General features: G+C 44.2%; 1 protein-coding gene across 2 annotated transcripts in view; it reads left to right on the forward strand.

Moving 5' to 3' along the window:
* Positions 1–4,718: 4,718 nt before the first annotated feature.
* The window catches only part of LOC134089399 (NACHT, LRR and PYD domains-containing protein 12-like), a 30,390-nt gene continuing 27,608 nt past the window's right edge, over positions 4,719–7,500 (forward strand). For both annotated transcript variants that reach the window (XM_062543845.1, XM_062543852.1), the window contains exon 1: positions 4,719–4,796. The gene's annotated coding sequence lies outside the window, so the exon portion shown is untranslated. The remainder of the gene's footprint in view (positions 4,797–7,500) is intronic.

Raw genomic sequence — 7,500 nt, forward strand, 5'->3', positions numbered from 1 at the left:
TCTCTGCTCTAATTCATCCCAAAGGTGTTCTATCGGGTTGAGGTCAGGACTGTGCAGGCTAGTCAAGTTCATCCACACCAAACTCTGTCAACCATGTCTTTACAGACCTTGCTTTGTGCACTGGTGCAGTCAGCCCCCTATTTCTATTTTGTTTTGCTAAAATTACATGCCCAAGTTGTAGGCAGAATGATAGAAGAAAGAATGATGTTTCAAAAGATATACAGTATGCGTTTTTCTTAGATCCTTTTTGGAGACTCCAAACTGTATATCCAGAATTAAACACCACTAACTTAACAACCCCTTAGCCTGCAAACTAAATCCTGGCCTCCAATGAAGCTGACACTTTGGGGGGCTACTATTTGGGTTTGGATGTCAGTGAATCTGGAATGAAATAAAAGAAGCATTATCCCAATAATCATTCATTTATATTCTGCCTATGACATTTTGATAATAAAAGGCTCCAAAAAAGTGCACTGGCTAATATGTAGAGGTGGGAGTGGAGACAGTGCTGAGTGTAGAGAGAGGTGGGAGTGGAGACAGTGCTGAGTGTAGAGAGGTGGGAGTGGAGACAGTGCTGAGTGTAGAGAGTGGAGACAGTGCTGAGTGTAGAGAGGTGGGAGTGGAGACAGTGCTGAGTGTAGAGAGGTGGGAGTGGAGACCATGGAGGTATTATATATAACTGGAGAGCGTGACTAAGTCCCGCCCTCCATACAAATGAATGGCCGATGCTAGGCTAGTAAATCCGGCCAATTTTCGCCAACGCCATATTGAACACTGGAGCTCCGATCCAGCGCCAGTCGGCTCTGACCATGCGCAAAGTTCCAAAGCTGGAAATGACGCATGGACCTACATTGATTTGTATTGGACATTCTGTAAAAAGAAAGTCATCCTCCAGTTCAGAGGGTGGCGATAATGCACATACCTTGCTTGCCGCGTAACAACAAGCAGAAAAAGTTGCTCGGGAACGCACACCTGAGTCCAGTGGAGTGTCGCACGGAGTAACGGGGCAGTCACACGCTTGCGTCCGCCAACGTATGCCTCATTTTGTCACATTTCCATAAACGCGAACTGATTGGTTTGTCAGTGTTCGAAAATTTGCATACACGGAATTTCATTGGCTGGCGCTTGCGCGATCCGTCAAAAGTTGAACATTTCTCAACTTTTTAGCGGAGGCAACGTATCTCAGGCAACGCATCGGACCCACAATTCAGTGCGGCATGAAATGAAGTCCAGCCAATGTAAAGTGAATGGGAAAACAACGGACGAACGTTGGCGGACGCAAGCGTGTGACTGCCCCGTAATGATTGGATGTAGGTACCCGTCCACCATCATGTACGCGCATGAGAGCTCGTGCCCAACACGGATTTTCGTGCACGGAGCTGGTTCTAAATGCCCCATGAGGCGCCATAATTGAAAATGGCGCTTGCTAACTTGCCGAAGCTAATCAACACGGCCTTGACCCCCTGGTGGAGACAGTGCTGAGTGTAGAGAGGTGGGAGTGGAGACAGTGCTGAGTGTAGAGAGGTGGGAGTGGAGACAGTGCTGAGTGTAGAGAGTGGAGACAGTGCTGAGTGTAGAGAGGTGGGAGTGGAGACAGTGCTGAGTGTAGAGAGGTGGGAGTGAAGACAGTGCTGAGTGTAGAGAGGTGGGAGTGGAGAGTGGAAACAGCCCAGAGTGTAGAGAGGGGAGAGTGGAGCATGGAGACTGCCCCTAGTGCACTTCCTCATCCTACTCCTCTCACTCTTTCTTCATGTCTTCCTTCTCTCTCTCTCTCTCACTCACTCACTTACACAGAGTTCAGTAAACAGGCACTTCTGGGCTTCTCTAACAGTCCAGTAAACAGGCACTTCTGGGCTTCTGTAACACAGAAACAGGCACACACACACACACACACACACACACACACACACACACACACACACACACACACACACACACACACACACACACACACACACACACACACACACACACACACACACACACACACACACACACACAATCAATGAGCCTCAGGTATAAGATAGCACTCTACCAATACTCTTAGCATGACCTTTCAGGAGGTTGTAGCCTACATCAACAGGCCTACAGTGCATAATAACAATCTAATCATGCCCATGTTAGTCCAGTAGTCTGAGGAGGATCCTTTTGTTGAGCTTAGTCTTCTTCCTTGAGATTTGGTTGAGAAATATTGAACTCCAGCGTAGTGTATAGTAAGCAGGTAAATAGACTGCCACATTGAGCCATAGAACCGATCTGCACGCTGTAGCCAGGGGCTTCTCATAGATTCACCGGGACAGCAGATGCAGGACAGGTGTGGAACTTAGTGAGAGTGTTTTGGGTGGATGGTGGCAGAGTTGCACTGAATACACCTTACAGTATGTACCTCCAAACCCGACCCTCCTCAAACAATAGCTCACAAATGTCAATATCTATCATCTCTCTGACACGTCTGTAATCAATAATAATGAATAGTCCATCGGTTTCCTGAGACAGGGAACTGCGTCTCTGTGGCACACGACCCGCTCTGTAGTCTGCAGTCTGCAGGTCAGACTGGAGCAGCTGGCAGCGGTGTGGGTGGCATGGAGGCACAGGGTGGCACACAGTGGAAGAGTGTGTGTGTGTGTATGGGTGTGTGTGTGTGTGTGTGTGTGTGTGTGTATGGGTGGCATGGAGGCACAGGGTGGCACACAGTGAAAGAGTGTGAGTGTCATGATGGACAGATGCCCACTGCCTCAGATGAAGATGGAGGCTATCAGACAGGTGGCATGGAGGCACAGGGTGGCACACAGTGAAAGAGTGTGTGTGTGGGTGATGTTAGTGCTCAGACACGTCACACACTGCAAGGGTGCGCTGGACAACAAGCAGGAAGCTTGGCACACACAGACAGGATGTGGAAATGTGACGCGGTCTGAGGAGACCAATCAGAACCCAGACTCAGCCATGGTCATGTCAGGAGGGACGCTCCGCACGGCTCTGGGGACAAGAGGAGGAACGGCACAGTGAGTTAAGAGATGGACTACTCACAAAATGGACACCAGGGACAGACAGCTGTATTCAACATAACAGGGTTACCTCTATGCAATATAGTAAGTAGCAAGACTGAAATATATACAAAGTATATTTCTAAAGCATGATATCAGTTTTGTGTTTGTTTGTGTTCTGGAATGGTCCGGTCTGAAGATTAAGGAGACAAAATGTGCTGTTCTGTAGGAGACAGTGGAGAGAATCAAAGAATGTCAAAAAACTAATTTGTGTGAGTGAGTGTGTTTACGTGCATCGTGTGTGCTTGTGTGCAGAGATGTAGAGTGGTAAAATATAAGAGGTGGGTAAATTAGGAATTATGTGAGCATGGTAAGGTGGATGTTCAGAACTTGTTTGATGGGGATGATGGTGGAGGTTATTGACCAACGTTTATGACAGTAAAATGTTTCCTAGTGTTGATTAGTGTATGTGTATGTATTAGTATTACAGTATGAATGTGGATGTGATTTCTTTAAGTAAAAGTTGAAACCGGTGAATAAACTCTTTTGAGAGGTGGATAAACTCCAGTCCTGAAATTTCAGAGGTGGATAAACCCTGCTTGTGCGTGTGCGTGCGTGTGTGCGTGTGCGTGTGCCTGTAACTGACTGTTCACCCGTTTCCCGCCTCATGTGCATGGTGTGCCCTGCAGACAGGAACTTTTCTCTTTCTCTTTTCTCTTTCTGGTTGAGATCAGAGGAGAGGAGAAGAGAGGAGGAGACAAGAGGAGAGGAGTAGAGGAGAGGTACAGTAGGGGTAGGGGATAGTCATAGGGGAGGTAGAGGATGGAAATACATACTAAACACACTAAAACAAATATCTATAAACATGTACAAGGAGACATAATTATGCACAGTGATCACACAGGGAGAACCATACAGTGCAAACGTGTTTGTGTGTGTGTGGAATTTAAATAGTTCAGTAGAGTCAATAAGAGCACCAGTTATACCAGTATAGCCGCATATTTCATTATTATGAAGTGGCTGAGGGAGGGGGTGAAGAGTGATATCTGTGACACACACACACACACACACACACACACACACACACACTTCAGCAGGCACTGGAAAGCTTTCAGCATCTGCTGAGTTTTGTCATAAAAATAATTAATGAAAGGAGCCACATCTCTTTCAGATGAATACATGATGGATGACACACACACACACACACAGAAACATGCAAGTGTACATGTACTGTATTTACTTCCAACCCTCTCCTTCAAAAAGGTGTCTGTGTGTCAGCACTCTCTTGCCCCCTCTCTGCTCCCTTACTCTCACTCTGTCTCTCTCTGTATTAAGCTCTATCGCTCACAAAACACATGCAAGCATAATGTCCCTGTAATGTTCACTTATAAAACACATTAGGTGCACTTTGGTTTCATACAAAAATTGGGCATTTTTCTGCTTGGAGTTGAACTTGTTTTCAATTTGACAAAGGCACACCTCACTGTCCAGACTGATCGCTCCATAACTTGTCTGTTTAAGCTGATGATTGGTTAAAGTATATACGAAAAATAATTCTATATTTGTATGGAGTAGCCATAGATCAAGCAATCTGTCTGTGCCATATCTATGCCTGCAAAAAGAATGCAGGCTACATTAATGACAAAACTGGCTTTTCTGGTCTAGCTTATCTACTGAGGGCTTGTGCTAGCCTACAGAATTGCTGTCAAAAGCACCTGCGCACAGGTGGAAACGAAAGGATCAACATATCAGCTCAAGTCTGTAGTCCATCCTGGTGGAGAGACGAAGATAACGATGAAAAACTGAACTATGGTGAGTAATTTCCTCTCGTATACAAGTTTTTGTAGACACTAGACAAGCCACTTCCTGGCTGACAGGATTTTTATTAGTTTGTCTGTTAGTCTGAACAAAATGGGTGTAAATTGCTTTTCAACAGGCTCACAGACACTTCTCCGTAACCTAATCCAGTGGTAGCAGAGGCCTATTGCATCAAATCAGTACTGATATGATATGAGTAAATGTAATCAGGACTATTTCCAGGTTGTAGGAATAAGTTAGAGCACAGATCAACACTATCCAATAACAGAAAAATAAGATGGCATCACATAATTTTTGGTGCTGGCCTACTACACGTGTCCTCCCCTCTCTCTCAGCATTAGACTTTATTTTAGCAAAGAACAATAAACTGTGATGTTGTGTCTAGTACTACGCCTGTGTTAACAGATTGGCAAATCTACCTTTGGCCCACAAACTTCCGGAGACAGTCAGTAGGCCTACTCACTAGACTGGTTGGTCTTGTGTCTAGAGCTGATTCCAGAGCCATAGAAAGAGAGAGTTGCGACACTCTTTGATGTTGCCGCCACGATCAAAAGTTCCAAAAAAGACCCTGTGCTGAATGGCTGAATCGCAGGAGGGTGGGATGTACTTCTGATGCTGGAAGGTGTAATCAATTAACTCATTGACTACTGACCAAGAGATTGGCTGTAAACAGTTTCAAAAGCCCCATAACGAGGAAATAGCCTGGAAAAAGCGCTGCCATTTTTTCCTATGGAGGTCTATGGGAGTGTCGCCACTCTGTTTTATCTACCACTCTGGCCCATTCTGAACTGATGCAATGTGGTCAGGTGAGTTTTGAGACTAAATAAAATGGGCGTGGCCTACTACTGTACCTGAGGGAGAAGCCAAAGTATCAGCAATAAACAACGCAGGATCTTCTATTTGATTTGGGATAGCCAACAAAATGTTAAGTAAGGTAGACTACTAGTTTCATAAAATTAGATTGTGTTGACATAAGTCTAATATAGGCCCAGTGCCCTGGTGTAAACAACCAGCTTTTTAAGTAGAAGTTGTTAAGAGCAAGTGTTAAAAAATGGTAAGGCACAAAAATGGTGACATATAGGCATGTATGTTGGTTCATTCTGTCCTCTGCAATTGTGAAGAAGCGAAACACTAGGTGAAATTTTAACTAGCCGATAGCACTATGAAACTTCCCCAGTTGATTACTAATATGAGGGGGGAAAAAAGTGTTCTGTAATGTAATGTTCAAATATGCAAATTAGGCATCTAATAATGTTGTGATTTGCGTATTTTACAACAGGAAATCTGAGCTTTGGATAAAGCCAGGTTAAAAATGTTTTTTTTTCAGTTTGTTAACATATTAAATGAGAAAAAAATACAAAGGGAGTTATTGATATTTACTTTTGTTGTCCTGTAAATCAGAATAAACGGTCAATAGCCTTAAAAATGGATCACAGGAATGCAATGTCATATAAATCAGGCAAGGAATAATGTGGCACCAAACCCTCTGTTTAAATTGAAATATTTAGTATAAGACTGGAATGTTTGGTGTTTGTGAGAGCTTCTGAAGTGGAGATTTTGTGCTGAGCGAAAGAGGAAACTCAATTTGAGAGAACTGCCGTGAAACAGCCAATGAGATTCCGTTCTCAGCCTAGACGCGCCTTTGAACTTTCACGATTGGTTGCTGATTCAAAGGAAAAGTCCATATTTGGATTGCATGGTGTCATGCCAACCATACCACACATGATATGCTTTGGATCACAGTCACGGTAGCGCATAAAACGGTAAATACTGTGAGAAAGAGGCTTTGCAACCCCTAACTCACAGAGAGGGATGGGCGTGTCCAGAGGACTTTGGAAGAGTGTTTGGAGTTGTCAGACAAGAAATAGCCTACTGTAGAGTTTCCGTGATAAAGGTGCAGGTTTATTTACAGTGCGCAGGTGCAAGATATTCAATAATAAACAAACAAAAATACTTTGAAAACAAAAACAAAACCAGCCATCATAGGCAATATAACTCACACTTCCTCACAGCAAGCTGATGCAGTGCACTTCCATCCCAGACCATTTTTCCACATCAGTCTATGTCTCACCCTTAAATAGGCCTACCAATCCCAAGCTAATTGGAAGAACCCACTACACAACAGGGTGTAATACCTATGCAGTAACAATGTACTTTCCCATACATACCTACCTACATAACATAACACATAACTTACACCATATAAAAGACATAAATGGCCATACATATACTTTACATACAGACAAGAACATTACATGCAACAATCAGAACAAACAGTAACAAGCTAATTCAACAAACGCCGACTCATCACCCCCACACTAAACCACACACTTTCCACTGTCCCGGGACAGGGAATAAGGAACTAGCCCCAACGTGGTTCGTGTTTTCCCTGGGGACCAGTATTCGGGTGCACACAAACAGAACCCCGGCAAACAAAATGCGTGAGTGTCGTGTATGTTTGGAAAGTGATTATATTGTTACCACGGGATGGAAAATGGAGCTGAATCAGTGGGTACCTCACTGTTCGCTAGGTATGTTGATAAATAAATGTAGTAGACTGAAATGACATGCATTGTGGATGCTTTAAATGGAGAGGTTGCTAGCGGTCGCTAGCACGGTATGCTTTGAAACGCCGCGGGTCTGTGAATGTGAGGCATGTCGGGAACTGTAGTTTATCAGTGTAAATGCTATGTGGGAG

This window comes from Sardina pilchardus, chromosome 1, assembly GCF_963854185.1.
Source record: "Sardina pilchardus chromosome 1, fSarPil1.1, whole genome shotgun sequence".
Lineage (NCBI taxonomy): Eukaryota > Metazoa > Chordata > Actinopteri > Clupeiformes > Clupeidae > Sardina > Sardina pilchardus.